Here is a 24416-nt window from a genome sequence, read left to right as displayed (position 1 = left end):
AGCTGAAACCACAGTATCTTCTAATTTGCCTTTTGATTTCCTTCACAAGGAAAATAAGAAAAATATTAGAGATGTTAGATAGCAATCTAAATCTGAAATGATCAAAAACACAGCAAGTTTGTTTACCTAAAGTCCATGTTCACACATTTCTGAAGTATGTTAACATGATTCTTCTTAGCCTTCTGGAGTTAAGTCTTCCAAAACAACACTGTGCTATGACAGAGAAACACTTTCAAAGCATTATAATGTTATGAGCAATATATATAGTGCTTTCTATGACATTATTTTATAAAGAGACTTTAGTAGTTTTTCATTCTCAGTTCCTCAGGGTATAGAACTGTTATTTTATGCAGCTGATACTACTTTATTTGTTCAATTTCCCTTAACAAAACTTTATAAAAGAAAACAAAAGTTCTGATACAAGAAAATAAAGATGAATTGCTGAAAATTAGAGAAGCACATTCTCCTGCTTCAGGGAGCAACTTCCAAGCTGGAGAGTTGTCCTATCCCCTCAGTTAGATTGAGCTGTATTGGTGCCTGATTGCTGCTAATTAAGCATTTAAAAGGTTTCACATAGGCTGGAGCTTCAGGCTACAAACAAAAGAAAACATCCATGGTTCATTATGCCTTGAAGATCGTATGGTCAGATATTAACTCTTTACATTATAAATTCATATCAGTTATTTTTCTGAAGAGCTGGCAGACAGTTTTTGTATTTACCCCATTATATCCTTGCAAATTAAATCACAGACACACAGAGGTAGTGCTATATAAATAAATAAAAGAACAATGTTGTTATTTATATTATTCTTTTTCAGTTATACTCCTACTTGTTCACAGCTAATAAATTAAAAGTTCACTAGATATTCCTTATTCTGTGTATCTTTTAAATTAGGTGAAAGATGAATTTATTTGCAAGAGTAACATTCTTGCATTCTCCCAACATTCAGTAGCAAATTATTGATTCAAAATAATTTGTGTAAAGAATAGAAACAAAGGAAAAAAACATGCAATTTGCTTTAACACATCCTATGGGACAGAAGCACACTCTGTATTGCACTAAAGCTATTATATAATTGCATATGAAGTCAGTTCATTATCCTCTCTTGCAGCCTCATGTGAGGGTTGAGCAGAAAGACAAAAAACGTGAAACAACTTCAGAATAACATTGCACACCTCAAAAGAAGACAAGTCTGGAAAGTAAACCTCTGTTGTCTTACCTAAAATGAAGAAAGCAAGCTAGCTTAAAATTACTCATGCTAACCTAAGACAAACAGAAGACGATGGAGACGGAGAAGACCACAGAGGTGAGGTAAGGCATTTGTGAACAAGCACAACTGTTTCTTCTAGTGGACAAAGGGAAGGCGACCAATGTCGTTTACCTGGACTTGAGCAAGGCCTTTGACATGGTCCCCCACCACATCCTTATCTCCAAATTGGAGGGATGTGGGTTTGATGGGTGGACCATCTGATGGATTAGGTTGAAAGGCCACAGACAAAGGATGGTCATCAATGGCTCTGTGTCCAGGTGGAGGCCGGTAACAAGCGACGTCCCCCAGGGGTCTGTCTGGGCTTGTTCAGCCTGGAGAAAAGAAGGCTATGGGGTGACCTCATTGCAGCCTTTCAGTACCTAAAGGCAGCCTACAAACAGGAGGGGAATCAACTCTTTGAAAGGGTAGATAAGAGCAGGACAAGGGGAAATGGTTTAAAATTGAAGGAGGGAAGAGTTAGGTTGGATGTCAGGGGAAAGTTCTTTCTAGAAGGAGTGGTGAGGTGCTCGAATAGTTGCCCAGAGAGGCTGTGGATGCCCCGTCTATCCGTGGAGGTGTTCAAGTCCGGGTTGGATGGGGCCCTGGGCAGCCTGGTCTGGTATGAAATGTGGAGGTTGGTGGCCCTGCATGTGGTGGGGGGAATTGGAGCTAGATGATTCTTGAGGTCCCTTCCAACCCTGGCTATTCTGTGATTCTTTGGCCCTGGCAGAGTGTCCAGCACACGTGGGAAAGGCAACCAGAGCAGTGGTGAGCCTCTTCTACACATGTTCTTCGTAGGGACAGGGCAGTCTCAACTTTGTAGAGTGTCTCTCATTGTTATTCTGCGTTGCTATTTCTCAGCTTGATGAAGGTGCAACCAGAAATTCTGAAGAAGATTTAGGTCGCAGCTTGTAGTCAAGAATAGTTTGATGTGATAACTGTAATGAAGTCATGTACCCTGAAGTCAGGAGTAGCCTGAGATGTGTGCTATTACAAATATTCTGAACATGTTGGTATACTGTCGTAGCTTTAAATCATACCAGGTATAATCATGTCATACGTTTGCACATATTTAAATAATTCTTTTGTTTAGTGCAGGGAAAAAAACATTAGAGGAGCATCTCTGGCTATAAGCATATCAGTATTTTATCTGATCTGTAGTCTCTAACAGGTATGGAACAGCCCTTTAAAGTGATTAATGTATTGTTGATGTATTAATATTTGTACACAGTGTTGTTTTCTATCAGCCTCCAAACTGAAGCATGGCATGCCTAGTATCTTTCATCTACAAATCTTGTTTGCTCAATTAATACAGAGCCTATAGTGGTTGGCTTTCATGTTGCTGCCTTGCTAAACTTTGCTGCTGAAGTAACTGTGTGTCATCAGAGAGATTTACTCTTAGGTTTCTCTTGATAAAGCATGAGGATTACGTGGGAGATTGTGAGTGCCTTCGAATGCATCTCATCTGAAAGCAAGTGGCACTCCATTGCCCCTGACCCTAGCCTTTGCACTCTGAAACACTTCAGGTCTGGTGGCACCAGCCGAGGCTGTTCCCTGCAGTGACTATGGACATACTCATTGTGAATTCTCTGTGCTTTTCACCTCCTCTGATGCCCAGCTGAGATAATAAGAAGTAATCTCTGGGCATTCGTTAGGCAGTATACAGTTTGTCTCCTACAGATCAATATCCTAGGCAGGAGGGACTGTACTGGTGGTTCAGCACTTCTGCACGAGCACAGTTAATTACATAGGTGAGCCCTGTGTTTAGACAGCCTTTCATCCTTGATCTGCCTAACAGCCTCTCTGCTAGGGATTATCCTCTCCCTTCACTGACTGATACAGCAGCACACTTTATCTGTGTCATTTGAGATACAGATGAGATACAACAGCACTGTCTATAGGTGCTCTGAGTTCTGTAGCATTTTTAAAAAGAGCTTCTATAACGAAAACTCCATTATGAAAGATACAAAGGAAGCCCCAGTTGCAAGTATTCTAATCAAAGGAGAGCTCCCCAGGTGCCACTGAGGACAGAAATTGTGATGAGCTCTTTTCTGCTCTAAATTACTAATTAAGTTTTTCTAAAGAACACCTACTAGGAATCGTGAAGTTTTATGGCAAATGCAAAACAGCAGCTGTTTTTTAATTGTTGTTTGCATTCTGTATCTCTGGAATGATAAGCTGGAGACACTCCCAGTTAGAAGCAGTGCAGATCAGAGAGAACATCATTAATATAAGAGGATAGGACTTAAGCACACAGAAGACATGAAATTTATGGATGAGTTTTAATAATTCTCTCTCTAGGGTTTTTTGGCATGTTAATATTTCTATGGCTTGTTTTGTGGAATGAGACTCTCATGCTGTTGTGAGAATCTCATGATGAATATCTGCCTATCATGCCACAGAACATTAATTACAATTTTAAATCTTTAAATTCTATACAACAATCACTATTTAGATTTTCACCTTTAAAAAATTATTATCATTAGAGAATCATCATTGATGATCATCTTGATTGTTCAAGAAAACGACTGCTTACAAGAAGAAGCCTTTTGTGTCAAGTTTTCGAACAGCCACCACTCTGTATGTATAGACTTGCCTGTTCACATTTGTAGTATCCTTCCTTGTACTTAGCCCATTGATGGACTTGTGTGGGCCAGTGTGTAAATGTATACACACATCTTATTGGTTATGATTGATAACCAATTTTTTGTATTAGTATGGAATAGATGTATGATTCTGTTATTTTTTTTAGCTAGGTTTTCAACAGTCACAAAAGAGGAGAAATGCTGGTGAGAGGAATACTTGAAAACAGAAGGTAGGAAAGAAGAAGGGTTAAAATTTTGACACTGCTTTCTTTGAATAATTTATTTAACACTTCAAAATAGGTGACGTAACTTTCAGGTCTGTCAAGCCAATTTAGATATACTAATATAGGTTTGGGAATGTAATTAAAACATTTTTGTACAGCTCAAAAATATTTTTGGAGAATATTGCAGGAGAAACTAACTACTCTTAATTACATTTTAATCACTATAGGAGTTAGAGACAGCTAGGACACATTGAATCAAGTTTAATCCACAAACGTGCCTTATGAAAACCTTATGAAAAGGCTGTTTTTAGGGCTGAACATACAAAATCTAAAGATTTAACAAAATCCTAATGCTGCTATTTATACATGTGATGGTTGGTTCCAGGGGTGACCAGCAGACAGGAGCATTACAGAGACCAGGTTGCACCCTTTTTATGGATAGCCTCAATTCACCATGCCAGTGGGTCTGATCTGTACTTCCCTCAGGCAATGGGGCTTTTTGCTGCAGAAACCTTTCTGTCTTCTTGTCTCAGTAGTCTGTCATGCAATTTGGCTGCAATAGAATGAGTGGACAGGCTAGACTTGCAGGGGGCAAATCCATGTCATATGGATATACACACCCCAGTATGCAAGGCACTTCTTGTGATTGATCAGTTATTACATCACCTCACCCCAGATCTAGACACTGAGAGTGCGTGTCAGTAGCTGTGCCTCACAGGCATCCGGCAAACTTAGCTTTGGGGCTGTTCTTACACTGCTGTCTCATTGTAACTGGAACCTGTCTCCAGTGAACCATGTCTGATTGGAGGTTCAGTGAGTGCGGTGTGATAAATTGCTGCTAGGTTACAGGTCTGGCATCTTTAACATTTATCCACCTTGGTGTGAATGACTATAAAAACCGCAAGGCAGTGAGAGCTCTGATTTCAAAGAGGACTGCCTGCATGAGCGAGGCGTGCACACCTGCCTCGGTGTGAACTTTTGAGCAAGGAGACATTTTATATTAAACTGTCCTTTCCATCCAACTAATCTTATGCTTGCCATGGAAATTCAGTTGCAAACTGACCCCAGTCCGTAGTGCTATACATAAATTACTAACAGAACTTTGAAGTTATTTTCACATTTATGGAGGAAGTTCAAAAGTATGTCCTAAGGGGATTCTAGTCAGACATATTTTGGAAGTTAAAGAAAATAACAGGCAAGAGGTTCAGTATCCAAGAGAGCCTTGTAGCAAGGAGGACAATATTAACAGTGATTCAGAGTATCAATCATGTCAGAATATTCTAATAGGCCAAGTGACCTCCCTGTATAGTTATTTATGTGTTTCTATATAGATAGAAGTGTGCACTTGTATGTGTATGCAGGCAGATATGTAAAGAAAACCAGAGGTATTTTTGGTTATGGGAATATTCATATTTGAACGTTTTCAAGATTGTGAATATATGAAAGTTGTTAAATAGCTATTTTCCCTGTGTAGGTAATAGCTGGCAGTTATGCCATCCTAACACTGACCCCCCACCAGGTTTCACACAAACAAGTCTTCATGCGTTTTGTAACAATTTCTGAAGTGTAAATTATTTACATAGAGAATTTTTACTGCTTAGTTGGGTGGCTCCAGTGGTTTATGAATCTTTAATATTTGAAATAAATAATTCATGCCTATTTCCTTTTTAATCTGGTACTAAGAAATTCTTTAATATTCAGAGTAAGTATATTTTAGGGATTGTAGACATTTCTTGAATGTAGGTAGGATGATTCACAAAAAGTAAGGCCTTGCTGCAGTGATGTTCTTCAGTCACATTCTTAATTTTGAGGATCATTAAAAGGCCCAGCACAAGATTGTGCTGAATTCCATGGGAGTTAGTATGTGCTCAAGTGCCTTCCTGAACAAAAGCCTTAACTCTTGCTGGTCTTCTACAGCCTTTCAGAATCCTCCTTGAAGGCAGGTTTTGTGCTACAGACAGAACAGGCTGCGAAGCCTGCTGTAGCAGACTTTCTTAGCTTGGCTTGAAGCTGCTTGCAGCTGATCCAGCACTGCTCCTGCTTTCGGAGAGTTTAGAGGAGGAGAGAGTGCGTGGAGTCACATTGAGGTTTCCCTCATTCTAGCTTTTCTCATATGCAAATCTTCATTCTCATAGAGAGGGAATCCATCAGGTGTCAGCAGATCACACTGGGAAGACTTTGCGGCTTTGAAGCTGGGCACTTCATCTGTGCAGATCAGGACAAACAGACTTTCACTTTTGTGCTATTTTGGGCGTGCTTAATCTGTTAGAAATGAGCTCAGGCTATGAATAACATGTTTCTATGATAATAACTATCCGTTTGCTGTGTTTTTCAGGCATTTATAACTCATTCCAAAGGAATCCAGGCTGTATTTGCAGTATAAGTGGGGATTCAACTTATTTTCATATTGGAAATTCAGCTATTACCCTTTTATCAGTGAAATTAGTTTTTTTCACCCTGACTCCTTTCTACATGTTCTGAACATCTATGTTCTGCTTCTTTTTTTCCTTACACTTCTTTTGTTGCCTTTATGCCTTTTGTGTGGGTTCACCTCGAGGGAGATGGCCATCTCAGAAGTGCTGCCTGGATATTGCACATAACTCTTACCAAAGTGCCCAGGAATGCCACGCTGGCAGAAGAAGGATAAAAAAAGGTACCTGGTTGGTACCAACATTTGAACTGTTGTTTCCTAATCTCAAGTTGGGTATACGTATATTAAAAGAACCTCCTCTCCCTCCTATATATTGAAGTGAGACAAGTATTTAAAAGTTAATAATAAAAAAGCCATGTCAGCAATCCACAGTCCGTAACAAACAACTCCCTCCACAACCCAACAACCCAAGTCTCTCTTGTAGTATTCCTGTCCCACCTTGATTCTTTTAGGCTCGTTTGTTCTCTTATACCATTATATTCAAACATCGCTGATGGAATATTTGTCTCGACATAGTTCTTATTTTGAAGAGGAAAAAAGGATAAATTTCTCTTTTAAAAAGTGATTGCACTAATATGCCTCCAAAATCAAAATTAAAAATCTAAAATACGCTGATCTGTATCCGTCTCTTCAGTTTTATAATCTAACAGAACATGCAGATCTCCTCTCTGCTCTGATGCCTTGGGGCGTGTTGGCAAACAGATAATTAGGATGTTATTTTTCCAAGGGAAGGTCCTTGTGTTTTATCTAGCCTAATTATGCCTGACATTTGGATTGCCAGTGATTTAGCTAACGATAGCCAAAGATCTGCTTGCTAAGAGGGCTCATGATTGTTAGGAATTCAATAATAAATTTGATGAAAAGCTAGGACAGTTAGACCAGTGGTGTGCTCCTTCACAAATGTACAAAAGAGTCACTATAAAAACAGAGAATGGTGAAATAATTAAGGTGATTGTAAACTTGAAATGGATTCATACATCAAAGATGAATTTCCCATGCAGAATTGCCATGTGGGTCTATAACACTGCACATTACTCATAAGTGTTCAGTAGAATAACTTTTGGTTCGTAAGTACATTAACCCAGCCATTCTTACACATTGGTTAAGTATAGTCGATCATTTACTTGATTGACTTTTTAACTCAAATTATTTCATGTGTATCTGAGGGAAACAGCGTGAGGATTTGAAGGCAAAGCAAGCTTTTGTGCGTTTGAGAACTGTTTTATGGTCACTTTCTGCCTGTCTCTTCTTTTAGTGGCTGTGTTATAAAGCAGAGTGAAAAACAAACCAGTGAAAGTGAGTAGAGATAACTCTAAATGTCTCAATTTTAAATTGGAACCTTCCACAGATAATTTATTTGTGTAACATATGAACATTTTTAAGGTTCATTTCTGTCTTGTTTTATAGTGACATTAAAATATTCCAGGACTGATTTTTTCATCTGAAAAATTTAATCACTGGAGAATATTGCGACACTTCCAAAAGAAGAAAGTAAAATGTAATAAAACTATAATAGTATGCTTCCTTCATAGTTAAAGAGTAAAACAACAGCTTACATAAAGGTCAGTTGCAGTGATTTGTTACAGGCTTTCAGCATAGATTCCTAGTGGAATAAGCCTTTTGGTTAGTCACATTGCTTAAGGACGTTGATATTGAATATATTTGCTGGATGATAAGATTTTCTGAGTGAAAAAAGGGAGTCAGAGGATCTATGATCTGATGAACGTTTTAAGGAATAGTGATGGTGTATGGATTGTTTATGTACAGTGATGATTGGAGTGATTGGATTGTTATATTATCTATATTTCTGAAAGCTAAACTCTGTAATATGAGTCTAGTATTAAATCCTATTAAAAGTTTTTCCCAAGAGGTGTTAAGTCTTGAGATGATGTGATAGTCTTTCTGCCGTAAGAAACACCACTTGATACACAAATTACTTATCTGCCAGAAAGTCCTGTCTTTTCAGTGAAGTTTGAAGAAGTTTTCTACAAAGAGGTAACTCAGGTAACAAAACACCATGTATCTGTGGTGCAGGAAAAATAGCCCTTCTGTAATTAGCTCAGACATGTCAGGAAATGTCTCCTGACTGTCATGTTTGGAGCAAAGGCAGTGCAAAGTACTGCCCTAGCCTATGACACTGAGCACTACATTAAAGAACAGGAGATAATCAATATGAATTGAATGAGGACTCAAAACATAGCCTATGCATTTGAAAACTTTTGTCAAAAACAGCTGCCTTGGTCTAGATACATGCCCACCTTTAAGACCCGGGCTATCTTTCAAATGCTACAGAACATTACCAGTAAACTCAGGGACAAGAACAGTTACTGTAGTAGTAACTTTTCTTAAGCCTTCTGCTTCTTGAACTGTACTTACAGCTTTATTTTTCAGATATATCTGTATTTCATTTCATGTTGCACTTAGGAACAGTACTTGGTTAAAGGTTCTTATCAAAGATGATGGCATATAGAGATACTGTGAAGAAAGCTAAGAAACTTTGCTTAGTTTTCTGTAGTCTCCTCAAATGAGCTGTGAAAGGATATTGTTCCATTCTGTACTGTAGTTTGCACTGGTGGTTTATTTATGCAGTCATAACCTTGCAAACAGCAGTATATTTCCTTTTCACTATGAAGACAGATTGATGCAGTTCCTTCTTTTAGGGCTTATTGGAGAGGTTTTTTGTGCATTTTGGTTAATGCAAAATGCAGTTGTGCCTCAGCTTCTGAGCCAGAACAATAGTAACCATGATACACTTACTCTGTGTTCTGTATTAGCTCTTTATAAAGTAATTGGTTATATCACAAATAACTGCTACTTTTTTTTTTTTAAAGACCTTGGTAAAGTAGAAGCTCTCTTTATGAAGCTAATCCTTCTTCATACTTCTGCATTTACATGCCTGTAATAAAGATTCAATGAGTAAGGTGAAAATTTAGGTCTATGCTGTAGAAGACAGATGTTGGTGGAAGTGAAAAGATGGATATTAACAGAGTTACGATCAGACTCTGAACATTTTTTCTCTAGCTGTGCTTGCTGGTAGGATTTGGATGAAGAGGGATATCTGGGGAGCCACTCAGGATAACCAGCTTAGAAGAGCAACAGGCTCAGCTAGGTTTTTGGATGAGACTTGCCAACAAAGCTACTGGTACATAGGTAGAATTTCTGTTAAGCTGTAAGGAAACTTATCCTTGAACTTCTTCTGTGGAGTCGGATAAAGTGGGATGGTAGAATTCTAACAGAGTAAATATCTAAACTCATGATATAATGGAGAGATTAGGTTGGAAGGGTGAAAAGCCACTATTCCTTGGAAGAGGAATAGCAGGATGAGCTATTGCTGACAGCACTTGGTAATCAACTGACATGAAAGTAGGGAGGGAAGCGATGGAACAACAGGTGTCAGGTTATGTCTTGGAAACCTGGTCTAAGGACTAGATGACCTTTAAAGGTCCCTTCCAACTCTAAGGATTCTATGAATCTATGATTCTGAGTTTAACGAGTGAGAAGTGCCAGCAGTACTATTTACATTTAAAAAAAACAAAAGTTTCTGCTGATGTATATGGCTTATCTTGCCTTAACTGGTTTAGTCAGACAAGAAAAAATCTCCCAAAACTTAAAGTCAAAGTGTCCAAATCAGCCGTTTGTATATGCTAAATTTCCAGTAGTTGAAATTACACATGCTACTAAATGATTTAGATGATCACATTTCAGTATGAAACAGGTTTCAGCTTTATGAAGGAGGTTCTGCACGAGCAAGAGGACCTTGCTGTCATAATCCTTTCTGACAGACTCCTTGCTGGCAGGATAGGCATGCATGCTATGTATAGGGGTGAAGCTTACAGCTCATCTTATACTGTAGCACCAAAAAGAAGTGGGCAGAAAACATTTTGAATAACATGCTTTTTCTTAGCAAGACACTGTATCAGATTGTCTTTTTTCTTCTATTTTTCTTCTATTATTTTTATGCAGATCTTCAACTGAAGATGAGTTTTGAACGGAAACAAAAAGTTTATATTTTGCATGATTTTAAGTAAGTGTCGACAGAAATACAGATCTGAATCATAAACACTGAAAAGCAAATTAAATCTCTTTCAGAATTGCATATAGTATTTAAATGAACTACGTTGTACAGCTATTAAAATGAAGTACAGTGTTCAGAAAGGAAGTCTGTATTTTCGACAACTCACCAGATACATGCAGGACAGATTGTGCCATGGTTTATACAGCAGTACAGAATGTGGCCATTGTTCCTCTTGCTATCGCCTACATTCCACTCAAGTACTGAAGGCCTATTTTGTGATTACTTGAACATTTGCTTTATACACAGTAAAATTTGTGTGTTTTTTTTTTTTTTAACATGTTGATAATTTTGCATTCTAATATAGGTTTCCAAGAGTTTTGTAAGGGTAATATTGCTTCCTTAACTTTATACCCATTTTACAAAGATATTTATACTTGGAAGGGGAGTGTGTTTCTGACAGCCAGACGGTAAATCAAAATGAATAGTTGGATATTACAGTAAAACAAAACAAACAGCAAACAAAACAGCAAACAAAACAAAAAAGCCCACTTCTGTGTTGGTACAGTAGGATGCTGAAAAAGCATGGTGTAAATTTGAGATGAGAAATGTATGTCGTCATCTGACATTTAGCAGTGATTATTTAATTTCAAAGCATTTGCAGTGCGATTTGTCACAATTACATTAAATTATATCACATCTGCAATTCATTTTTGAATTATAAAGTATTTTGAAGTACATGAAATTAGCATTCTTTTCATTTTCATATGTGCTATGAAAAAGTAAACAAAAAAAGGCCATAGTAAATGACATGTTACAATTAATTCTTTTGATATCAGAAGTATTTGTCTTTTGATGAAGAAGTGTTACATGACCTAGTAGATGTTCTTCTGTAAAACAGCACAGGGCCACCAGTTGTGCCTGACAGATACAGTCAGCATCTTTAGACCATTTGAAACCTCAGTCTTTTAGGAGCTGGGACCAAAACCGTGGCTTGCACTGAGGAAGTCACCAACAAGAGGGTAACAAGAAAGCACTCCTGTGAAGCAGTGGAAGGAATTTTTGAGGCAGACTGCCTCTTCACTTCTCTAACCTCAGAACGCAAGTAGTCTTAAGTACTCTCTCTCCCTTCTGTTGCTTTATGCTCTTTGGATGGCATTTAGGACCCTGGGTTCAGAATTCTGTGTGTCCTGTGAGCTTGTTCTTTGCATGAAAGCCTCCACTTCTGCTAGAAAAATCTGCCTTAATGGAAGGGACTGTGGGGCCTGTTCCTTGAGTAGGACAGAACAGTCTCTGCCCTCTCAGCACACAAGATCTGTGTTCCTTTACTGTACAGACACTGCATGTCTGTATCACAGAATGGTTGGGATTGCAAGGAACATCTACAAGTCATCAAATGACTTAATCTGTGCCTCGGAAAACAGTTCATTTTTGGCAAGTTCTTTGCCTGTTCCATGTTCCTGGGACACAGGACAAGACTCCACCAATGTTGGGAATATTGCAGGGCTGTAGAAAGATGCAGGATAATCACTAAGCAAGAGTGCAGAGGTCCTAGATAGCATCCAATTGAGTCACCCTTCCCATCTGAGCCTGCCATTGCTATTGGATCCCCTTCCATTCAGACAGCTTCCATGGAAGAGAGGTCTGTCCTGCTCAGGTTGTTGTGCATTCTCTTGTTTGGCAAGCTGTTCTCCTCTTTCCCTGTGTGGCTTTCCTCAGGAGAGAGCTGACAGTGAGTTGCTGGGATTTGGCATGCCCTACGTGCCTGCAGACTTCAGGCTGAGCTTTGGGAGCATGAGTGAGCAAAAGCAGGCCCTCAGAGCAAACATGGTGCACTCATAGCAGATGCCTGCTCTAAACTTCTACATCAGTGGTATTTAGCTACTTCAGCAAGCTCTTCTCTGAGCTTAGCTGCTTTATACATCTCCACCTCTGTCAATTAGTCCTTTATTATGTAGATTTCACTTCAGTTCACTTGGAAAATAATACTGAATAGTGTATTTACTGGTACTAATGAGTAATGACTTGAGATATTTCTTCTCTATTCATGCTAATGACTTAAATAACTTCGGCACATTTTCTAAGCTGCAGCTGGAATCTTTGCTTTTGATGCTTTTTATTTTATTTTTATTTTTATTTTTGTTTTCCCTCTCGGCTCCTTTTGCTGGAAGAAAAGTGAGGCTGAAAGTCATTATTAGTGCTCAGGTATGTGCCGGGCTTCAGACAAATAATACGTTTTAAAAGCTTGTAGGTGGCTAAAGTAGTGCACACTTCAAAGATGAACCCTTCCTGGAAGGCTGACTGTTCCATCTGACATACCCTTCGATCTGCTCCTAATTGCTGCTTTAGGAGGTAACGTTTTTGCTGTCTCTACATTCTGTCCTTAGGGAGTAGGAAGTGGAACAACTGAGGTGGTTCTCTTTCTCTTTTCCTGCAGTCTTTCTGTCCACCTCTCTATTCGAGATGAAGAGCACCTCTTCTGCTCATTTCCTCTCTCCTTTTACAGGGTCAGCTGAAAAGAAGGTGAATGTGTGAGAAGCCCATGACAGCTTCTCCCCTAGCTCTGGAAGGAGAAAGGAAATGAAGTGTCTGGTGACAACAGAGACTGAAAATTTAAAGTTGCTTTATGGAGTTAATGGGAAGGAACTGATATGGGAACTGTACTGATATGGGAGTTATATATTGCCGAGAATTGCTTTATTAGGTTTAGTATTGGAGTTCTACTTTTTTAAGCCCTATTAAGTGTTCCATTTTGACTGGAATCACTGCAGATTTAAGGAATATGGTCAGAAAGTTGTGCTTAAGAGAACAAAAACAAGGTGAAAATGAAGAGAACATATTTTGTCCTTAAGCCAGATATAATACCAGAATCATTATATTGCTGATGAGGAAGAGTAACTTTTTTCTTTGATAGCACTAACTGAGACACTAATTGAGAATATGTGCATTTATATGGCAGGTGTTTTACCTTTGATTGATATCTTCATTTTGTTTTTGTTCCGTGCCATATCTAATGGCAAAGCAGTTTTGATCTCTTTTATCTCTAAAATTATTTACATTTAAAGAGTAAATTCCAACTGTTAAGCCCTGTTGAACAGTTCTCAGATAAAGCCTTTGCTTAACAGTGAAACTATATAATGAAGATATTGCTGTGCTTTAAGCTGAGATTTCTGACCTCTGCACGTTACCTTCATGTTATACCTCTGGTGTTGATCTACAGCAAAATAACTTTCTGTAGATGATCTCATCTAATGCTGCAATGCAAGTATCAGAACATCAAGCATCCGTGTTGGCCAGAGTCACTCTGTGGAAGAGATACATTATGGGGTCATGTAGGCATCTACTGAAAGATAGTAGCAGCAAATTTAAGGCAGTCTGATACATTAAATAATGTAGCTAAAAGCAATTAACAAAGACAATCGTGGGGAAAAAAATGTATATGAATAATGTGGAAAGAGAGGAAGTGTGAAAATTAGAGCTGCTCAGACTTCCTACATGAGTATTAGAATCTTGTCAGACAAAAAAAAGTAAGGATAGAGAAAACTGGTGAGGGCTTTAATGATGTGCACCAAATTGACTATTCTGACACAGGTGTTTGACTAATTGCACTGACAATTTCAAGTGTATGTATATGGACAATTTTAATAAATGTTATAAAACAAAGAGGGAATAATCATCTCTCTTGCTTCGTCTTTGTAATGAAAATTGCTAAGTCACAGCCTGAACCAATGATTGAACACCTGGTGAAGGGACACAGCCAGCCCTGGGAGCACAGGTGAAAGAATTCACCTGTACAACCAAAAAGGGTGGAATCTGGTCCCACTCCTCCCTAAGCCTCATTTAAGGGCTGGCTGCCACAAGGAAAGTGTCTCTACCTGGAGATCCCTCTTTCTGGAGTGTTTGGTGAGCCCTGGTCTTTGGTACAGGTAAGAAAATCTTTTTTTCTTTAACTAGATTGTGACCATTGCCATTTTGGGGTAGTTTAGACCTGGTTCTCTGCTACTGCCTTTCTTTATGGTCTTTTCTTAGTAATCCACATTGTGTGATGTAATTTGTTTTTTTTTGTTTGTTTGTTTCTTTGTTTGTTTGCTTTGAATGTGTCATACTTTGAGAGGAAGAGGTGCATGCAGAACTTATGTTCCAAGAGACCTGTAATTTGTTGTCTGAATTTTACATAAAGCATATTTGCATGTTAAATACATAAAAATGTTTACATGTATTCACTGAGGCTGAGTGTTTAAAACAACAGAAAAAAATCAAATAATTTAATTAGGAGTCAGAAAACATATTGCTTAACAAAATGCTTTGGAAGTGCTGCCGTAAATGGAAAATGGCCAAATTTCTGCAAATTCAACATTGCCTGTATTTTTGTTCATTCAAAATTCCTTTGAAATTACTGGGAATTCTGACAAACCAGAGCTGTTGGGAGAAGTCCTGGCGCTGTTTGCTAGTGGCAGCCACACTGAAGCATAGAATGCAAAATAAATATGATAAAACTATTGTCACTCTCATGCATAGTTTCACTTCTGATTGCACATGTGTGGTTTCTCAAAGTACTGAAGTTTGCAGGTGGTCCTTCAGCTTTCTATTAAGCGCACTCAAAAATAACGTTTTGAAAGAACAGGCTAAGTAAAGATTTTCAAGACCTATAGATTTGTATTTAATGAGCTATGCTTAATAGCTTAATACTTGCCCTTCCACTGGAAATAAATTTCCTGGTGCTAGAAGTTTTAACTAAGTTCTCATTTATTTTGGAGGTAGTAAGATCTTCCACAGCTTGATGTGAATTGTGGGAACTATATATATATATATATATATATATATATATGTATGTGGTGTGTGTGTGTATATATATATGTATAATCTAAATACATATTCTTTGTCAGTTCCCCTTCATGAAGTCTTGATGCTTTCATACCAAGCAAAGATTCTTTCAGTGTTGGTAAATATAACTAATAAGTGGAAAAAGCTATGTATTTCAGTAGATGACAGCTATTTGTATAAAAGGAAGCCTCAACATAAAGGCAGTAATGTTTTTGAATAGGTATATGTGATCAGGAGGCCACTTGCTACTTCATGTTACCCAAAGGACTGGTCTATTTATCGTGGGAAGTGTGGTTGTTTTTCAGTAGCAGTTAAATTATTTACATATTCAGAATCCTCCATTGTGGAACAGCTAGTCAGAATATTCCTGCTTATCCTGTATGTAACTTGGATCTTTGATTTGGCTGAGATACATACAATAAATGGATGGAGGAAAAAAAAGTTAATTAGAGCATTTCAGCAGGCAAAACACAGAGAGATTCCCTTGCACTGAGTGCTTAAGCCGGCTGTTCCTCCCAGCATGTTCAGTCCCAGAATCTGTCCCTACTCAGACACTGTCTCTCACTGAACGATGCTCTTATACCTTGCCATCTGTGAAGTGTGGTCTGTTTCCAGTTAGAAATGGCTCTGTTAGCATAGTCAAATTTGACAGTTGTTTTCATTGAGATGGGTGTTGGAGTAAGCATTGGAAATATGTTCCTTTTCTCTCATTTTCCCTTGGATTTATAGCATCTCACTTTTGTATCTAGCCCTAGCCTGAAGAATGCAGATTGATGCACATAAAAGGTTATGCCTGAACCTTGTCATTAAGTAACAGTGTAGAACAGCTTTGCTTTAAGCTTTATTTTCTGCTGGACCTGTTAGAATTCCTCATCTGTAGTAGAAAACCGTGAATGTTAAATTGAACACTGTTGTACCAGTTTTCAGAAATACACAGAACAGCAGTGATGATGGAGTATGAGTGAGTAAGGTGGCAAGAAATAAAGAACTCTCTGCAAAGACAGTAAGCAGCAGAAGTATACTGTATCTTATTCATGAGGAACAAGGAATTACAATATTGTGAAATGCATTGTTCCACTGGGAGCCATCAGCTATGACATGAATACTAAGCTGACAGATCACATCCCTCTTTTCCCAATCAATACTAGCTTGCAAATATTAATGCTATATTTTTTCCAATCGAATGGGAGTGTGTTAACACATCAGCAACATTAGTGGCCTCTGAAATACTTTCAAAGTGTTCTGTTATCACTGTGATGCTATTTCTATGCTCAGTCTTCCTCTCATTTCCCAGATTATCAGAGTGTTTATGTCTGAGAGCTGGATTAGCTAAACCTCTCAGCAAATATCAGCGATGATCAGTTCGATCTCCAGTTTCACATGTACCACCAGCAGCACATCAGTGAACTGTATGGATAGAAGATCCTCAGATGTGTCAAAGATTAAGCCAGGGCATAACATAGATCCTCACGATCCCAATTAGTTCCTCTACCACTATCTACTGATGTCTTCACCACTCCTATCAGGCATTTTTGTTGTTGTTGAAGGTTCCTCACAGTAAAAATAAATAAATAAATAAAAACGTCCAGAATGAATGGGCAGATTAAAAGGGTGTGCTCTGAGTTACTGGGTGAATAACAAAATAGGAAGTAGCCTACTGAAACAGGTGTCTGTTGAGCTGCTACAATCTTATGTAGGGCATCTAAGTAAAAACATGACAGTGCATTCACAGAGCACCTGGTGAAGGAAGGAATTGTGCTTTGTTGGAGTTGGAGCGTTATCTGTTGTATGCTGGGCATGCTGCTCATATCTAGACTGTCATGTATATGTGACTTCAAACTCATTATAATGATTTGTGCTAAGAACTGGCATGATGTGGAATAAAAAATAAATTCTCTGGTGATTTGAAGATGTGTGCCCATGACTTTTTGGCTGGAGCCTCTGAGAAAGATGTGGAAGTAAATATATATAAGCCTGCAGGCTTTGTGCAGTAGTTTTGGGGGAGCTTATACTTTCAGGAGCTTTACTGAAGATTTTCATAGACTGCGTGTGCATGTCTGCATGTAGATAGGGCTGTCAGTAATGTGCCCAACCTTACTACACAGTCACTTTTAGCATTTGCTAGTCAGACAAGCCGAGAGAAAATCCACTTTGTAAGTCATCGTTCTGTCAGTGACTGATTGCATTAGGTACTGCTGCTATTCCTTGTGACTGTGCAGTTCTCTCAGCTGTGAGAGCTGAGCTGAATGTTCAGGAGACAGGAAGGGATGCTGGGGTTGAGCAGAGTAATGCAGGCCATTAGGAGTGATAATACTTTTCTGCCTGGGAAAGGTATTGCAGGTCATCTCAAGTACATCTAGGAACTTACGTGTAGCTCTCTTTCTAAAGATGCTCATCTGTTTTCTCGGCTCTGTGCCTGGCATGGAAACAAAATAAGTGTGTGGATTACAGTTTTCCAGTGTGGATATTCTAGGAAATTGAGAGAATGTTGTAATGCACATCTTTTCTGTATTAAATCAGCAAAAGTTCAAATCTTCCTGTTAAAGTCTTCATACTTGCTTCCCTTAGCTTGCACGTTTTATCACAGGCAAAATTTCTATCAGTTTGCTATCATAAGTGCAACAGAGAGCAAATTGTAACTCATAGGCCAGGTACTTCATCTGCTGTACGGTGATATAACCCTGCATGAACTCTGTCAAATCTTGCTGGTTTACAGCAGCTGATGATTTTATGGTGCTAGTCACTGCAATGTGTAGTTACATGATTGTGTCATTTTACAGTCTTGTCAGGCAGACATTGCTAGTAGCATCACAAATTGTTCACAGAAACCTGCCAGACTCTCAATGCATCTAAAAGAATACCTAGAAATATTCATGTTCATCATCTTGTATTAATTCGGCATGTGATGCTTGACTTGTTTGTATGATTAACTGTTGTTAAGACATTGTACTGTCACAGAATCAAGTGCTTAGTGTACCTTTTTGAATCAAGAATAGGGTTGTTTCTATTAGAAGGCAGTGTGAGTAAATAATAGGGACAAGATTGATGCATCACCGTAATCTGCTGTTATTAATAAATGGAAAAAAGCTACAGGTAACTGAAGTATGAGTGATGTTGAAAGAAACGGCAGTAAAAATTTGGTGTTTTTTTCCTCTCTGGGTTGTAAGTGTCCTTTTTTTTTTTTTTTTTTTTTTTGAAATTATGTTGTCCTTCATAATTATTTTTGTTTGTATTCCAGTCACATTGCTGCTATTTGGAACAGCAGTCCACTGTTGTCTTGTCCTAGCACCTCTTCAGCTAGAGGAGAGAGGCCTTTTCCTTCCACATAGCTCCTGGGCAGTTATACCCGGAGACTCTACTTAGGAATATATTTGGCTAGCCGTGAGAAATGTTTTTGCCTCTGATAAATGAATTTATCTGATAAGTTACACTAAAATCTGCCCACTGTTTTTACTGTGAAAGCCTCTGAAAAATGAGAACTCTTTTTTCACTTTTTATTTCAAAGCCTTGTCTTTTCTTTGAGATTTTCAGGTTAGTGTTTATATGGTCTTTGTTGTTTTCCACAATGCAGGTTAGCAGAAATAATTCTGCATTTCAGGGGCTATTTGTTTGTTTTCTTTTTCACTGTATGGCATCATTCTTTATTAGATCTTATGTCTTGGAAAAGCATCTAAAAAATGCAAAGTGCTATCAGGTATTTAAGTGACATAAGTGGCAGTTTTGGCTGTCTGTCTCATTATCAGAAAAGCAGCATCTTCAGCAGAACAGACATATCTCATCCTGCCAAGGCCCAATGAACATAATGTGTGAAAGAGACTCGAAATGAGGAAAGTTAATCTCATTCTTGCTTAAAATGCTGTGAATTTTAGACCTTTAGGGTGTATGGCTGTATTTTATAATTTCAGTTGTAGTGGTAATCAATAATTTCAAGTGTCTAAAGTGACAGGGCAAGTACATTAGTGTGAAAAGTGAGTCATTCAGGGAATAAAAATGAATGAGATCACTCAGAATGAGCGCACAGCCTGGGTTATCGGTTTGATAACACGATGGTAGAGCACAAGAGCTTCCTTTGTGATAGTTCTACAGAGATGCTGGAAAATGTCTTTGCTTTGAAATTGTTCGCTCTGACTCTGGAGTGGAGAAACTTGGGTACCCTCCTTTCACTTTCTGGAGCATCAGTAGCATCTTCTAGAGACCTAGAAGCTGTAGGATCTCCAGCTAGAGGCAGCTCTGAGACACGTGGCAGACGGCCCACCCAGCCCCAGCTCAGACGTACCACAAGAACCATCTGCAAATGCCCAGCAGTTACATTAGAGCCTGAAAGATGATCAGTAGGGCTTGGAATCTCGTGTTAGGGCTAAGAGTTTCAATTTGATTGGAAAGAAACAGAGACTAGAGCTTGTAGAGGTGCTTTGGGTAGAGGGCTTTAAAATATATATGAATCAAATTTGGTTAAAATTTGATAGTAAAAGTTAAATTTGAACCTTTCTTTTTGAGCATCTCTTTAGAATGTTGCTTTTTACTATGACTCGAATTCTAATTTAGGAGAGTCCTAATATCTCCTACAATGTCTGGTGAGGTCACAGAACAAGTGTGGCTGCAGGTTATTGATTTCTGGATCTAAAAAAAAACTCAGAGATCACAAAACTCCTGCTGATTAATTTCCTTATCTGAAAGCCATTCCTATTCATACAGTAAATGATATCTAGTGTCCCCTGAAGGGATCTGCAGTTTATAGGTTTTATAAATGAATGAACACCAGCGAATGCGTTATTTTTCTTTTGATGCTGTTAAGTTATTCACAGAATGTCCCATTTTAATATAATTAATGCTTTGACCAACATTTTACCATTTCACTGTGGAAGAAAAAAAGTGAGGCTCTTATCATTCATATTGAAGAAAGCTTAAGCCTTAATCCACTCAGAGTCAGTAACTGTTATTTGATCTGAAAGGATGGCACTCATAAACTACAGAAAGGCAAAGGCTAAAACATTCTTTATGGTGTAAATGTTACAGTGCAGCTCATATTTATCGAAGGGACCATCATTATGCAGAGCCATTATAGAAGGTATTCATGGCACTGTATCAAGCAGTTTCTCTGAATATAGATTAACTCTATAAGCCTGAATGAAATACTTGTATCATCTGATTGTGTTCCACTTTTCCTCCTATTTAAATCAACTTCCTGTGGAAAACTATTGGTGCATAAATGTATACGGCTGCAGGAAAGGAATTAATGAAGACTGTAATCATGGAAAGAAGTCTGTGTAGGTTCTGGTTGGGTAATCAGTGTACATGGGTGTTTTTTTTGTATGATATACATTGTGTAGTATCCTCAGTTCATAGGTTTGACTGAAATAACCTGATATTGCTGTAAACCCTCCAGAAACCAAGTCTGGCAAAGGGATGTCCAGTTGTTCCTTCTTCACCTGAGTCTGCACTGGGCACACTTTTATCAAAGTAAAACAGGATCTCATTCTAAGTACTGAATTTACTAAACCAAGCATCTCACCTCGTCACTTAATTCATATGAAATTCTTTCTGATATATATATTTTCTGCGTACAAGGAAAATAATATACTATATAAAATGGAAGATAAAACAAAGCTATAACTATTAGATGGAAACTCACCTTTATGCAATGCATTATGTTTTGTGTACATGGAGCTTTTTTTTTTTTTTCTTCTGAAAACATCAGGGCCAGCATCAAGCAGGTTTTAAGATGTTAAAGAAATGGGAAAACGTGCCTGGAGACATGAAAATACCTGGCATAGAGAATTCCATACTTCAGAACAAAACCTAGTAAATATAGAGAACTTTCCTTGGTATGTCTTTGAGAATTTTCAAATAAGTGAATTCCCCCAGTTCTGCCCATAGATGAAAGCAAGCTAGCTGTCCATTCGTTGCATGAATCCATCGCATGGTTTTCAGTTTTAGCAACATGCAAATATATTGAATTGTTGAACTCTCAGATGTCCTTGTAGATAGTAAATAAAAAAAATTCTAGGAAAATGGTAGATTATCCAAGATGGAAGGAAAAAATAGTATTTTTATTTTACTGTGCCCATTTAGATGTTGCTTACGCTCCTAATCATACTACTAAAATACTGGATATTCTGCTATATCAAGTACTAATTCTTACCTGGTGTTTTAAAACATTTAAACTTCTAAATTCTCAATTTCCTCATGCATTATTTTATACTTTGTGATGTAGCAGCATTGCTGTGTAAGGGCTTATTAACCCAGTTAGAGCAAATTCAAATACTTGAAATTCAGAAGAATGGACGAGTAACAGTGGCTAAACCGTGTATATCACCCTTTTAAATCTTGTCAAATTGGGATTGTCAGAGGCAGTTCCTGCTATGGGACTGGAGCCATAGTTGGCTGTTCCAAGTGTCAATAGGTATCACTTGTAGTGTCTGCATATTAATTGGCGGAAAAAGAGGGATGTAAGAAAACACCTCCTGCTTACTGTCAGGAGGAACAGTCTAAATAATTGCAGAGAATGATTAATTCACTCGGTTGCTTCGTTTGTAAATTTACTTATTCCTGTGTTTATTCTTCATTATTGGTGTTGTGTTAGAGATGGGAGGGTGACTGGGGAATGACTGCCTTGCTTGTCCTGCCCACTTTTTCCAACTGATCAAGTGTTAATAACTCATAATATTAAGCTTATGGTACACAAGATCAGGAAAAGTATTTGGTATAATTTTATGCAAAATGTCAGGTGAGAAATTTGTGAGTGTTCATCTGAACATGGAACAATGCAGCCAGGTCTTTGCTTTACACACCTCAGAATTGTTTGTGCTTTAGAGAAGCTATTCCCAGTCCTGAATCTTAAACTGAAAACAAAAAATTAAACCATCACGTAGCTAAACTATCAGGTTTTCTATTATCTGTTTTAAGGTGCTGCTTAATTTTTCTGTCACCATATAAATTATGAGCACACCTGTGGGCAGTGCGGAGGCATGCAGGCTGTGGGGTGGCCTGTCTGTCTGTCCTCAGAGATGCCTTTGGAGGCACAGCAAGGAACACCTGTTTTTCTCCAGTGCATTTGCCTAGGAGCACTTCTGAAAGCACTGGAGGATTGCTTTTTAATGGGCTAAAAGCAAGCAGCCTCCCACAGCCCTGATCTGTTCAGCGCTGCGGTGGATGGCAGTGTTTGTATGCATCTCTGCACACGTACAGATGCATGCTTTAGGTTTAGGACATGCTGAGGGAAGGAAAAAAAGAACGTGCTGCTGTCGTGGAAGGCGATGGGCTGAGCACTGCTATCCACAGCACCAGGCTGCCGTGGGAGCTGGGTAATGAAGTGTGACAGGTAAGGGAGGAAGGAAGTCGCAGATGGTAATGCAATCGGTCGTCATCTCAGCGCTGATGCTCCTCAGCACTTGCCTGTGCCAGTCATTCTATGCAGATTGTCAGCTGGCTATCAAAACAAACACAACTGGCACATAAATATGAGAGTCTGAGCAAATATTAACCCTACTGCAGGAATCGGAGACAGATGTGACTGACAGGGACTCACTGGTGATTGAGATTTTATTGTGACTGCACTCTGTAGGTTATTCCATGTCATGCCCTACATTTCAGGTTACTTCAACAGGTCTCTGGTAAACTTCTGAAGTCATATCAATATTTAAAAATATAATTTTGACACACTGTGTTACGTCAGATAACTAACTGATTTCTCTGAAGCAATTTCAGGGATAAACTGTTGTGGCTTAATGGTGAAAGTGCACTGACTAGGATTTAATAGGTCAGCTATTCACGGTTAGCCTGAATTGCTGCTTTAATGATTTTCTGCTTAAAACTTCTGTAGCTAGAATTAGATGAAAAAACAATCACATAACTAATTGATCTCAAATCTTTGTACTCAGAACTAGACAAAATCTGTTATATCTTTGTGTAGCTGTTATTAATAGAAGTGATGTTTTGGGACCTAGCCGCATATCTGTTGTATATATACTATTTTCTCAGAAGTTAATCCTGAAATATTTTTCTTTTGTAAGGAAAAAATGTTAGTTCCATAATAGTTAGAAAGAAAAGTCTTTTTTCCATATATCTAGAGCCACAGACAAAAGGATCAGTATTCTATATTTCTCTTGCAGAGCAAATTGCATAGACAGCATTCACCTTGACAACTTAACCAATTCAGGCAGGCTTTGAATCAGACTAATTACTATTCTATTTCTTATTTGGACTTTGAGAATATTTAATAATAGTTGTCTGCAAAAGACAAGCTATGAAAGAAAAACTATTTCATGTTAGTAATGCACTTTAGGATTATTGCCGTGAACTATTACGTCCTACACTTAACAAAATACTTTCCTGTGCTTTTGCAGTTACTTTTTGGCATGTGGACCCATCTGTGTTTTGTGTAGCTTGCTTTATTCACATGAACTGTTTCCAGAGACAGACAGAGTATATAACTTCAGAACCTCTTTTTACTTCTGGCCAGGTCCATCTTGCTGGTGTTGAAATAGAGCATTCTGATAGTTTGACTTGTCGCTTGATGCCACATGACATTGGTCAGAAATTCTGGATGAGACAGAGGGCTTTTCTGTGTTCTGGAATTGTCCATCTGACAACAGCTTTTATCTGAGTTTTACCCTAAGAACTTCTCTTCCGTTCACCTTGCTTTAAAGAGAGGTCTGCATTGGCTTTCATAAGTGATGATGTCTGGAACCCATACACTTGGCTGTGAAGCCTGTGTTCCACCTGACCTCCCGAAGCACAGATGGGTGACAGGCTGACCCAAAGAAGTACTGTGTTAGTATAAAGAAATGATAGTTTTGTCTTAGCTGCTTGCTGATGAGGGTCTGAATTGTAGGAATATGGGCAGGTTGTTATTGAAGAGATGCAAGGGTTGTGGTTGGACATATATGCTGATATCCATAACACATGGGAAGTGAAGGCACAGTGTTTATTGTTAAAAAATAGTCCTAAAGTGGTACAGCTTTTTTTACTTGAAGTGTTGGTTTCTAACTTTTCCATCAGTTTGTTTTGCTTTGTGTGTTGAGATGCACACTGAGGAATTTAATACAAGCTTGAAGGACATGTACAGTGTACGTGTGTAGATGTGTATTT

General features: G+C 38.3%; 1 long non-coding RNA gene across 3 annotated transcripts in view; it reads left to right on the top strand.

Moving 5' to 3' along the window:
- LOC116216613 (uncharacterized) overlaps positions 1-24416 on the top strand; it is a 148376-nt gene that overhangs the window by 43039 nt on the left and 80921 nt on the right. For 2 of the 3 annotated variants that reach the window (XR_004159735.2, XR_014882768.1), the window contains exons 8-9: positions 1113-1312; positions 4003-4065. This is a non-coding gene — a long non-coding RNA (uncharacterized LOC116216613). The remainder of the gene's footprint in view (positions 1-1112; positions 1313-4002; positions 4066-24416) is intronic. The other variant, XR_014882769.1, reaches the window with a different exon arrangement.

The sequence above is a fragment of the Meleagris gallopavo genome, chromosome 4, assembly GCF_905368555.1.
Source record: "Meleagris gallopavo chromosome 4, MGAL_WU_HG_1.1, whole genome shotgun sequence".
NCBI classification, from domain to species: domain Eukaryota; kingdom Metazoa; phylum Chordata; class Aves; order Galliformes; family Phasianidae; genus Meleagris; species Meleagris gallopavo.
This window is presented reverse-complemented; position numbering and strand designations above follow the sequence as displayed.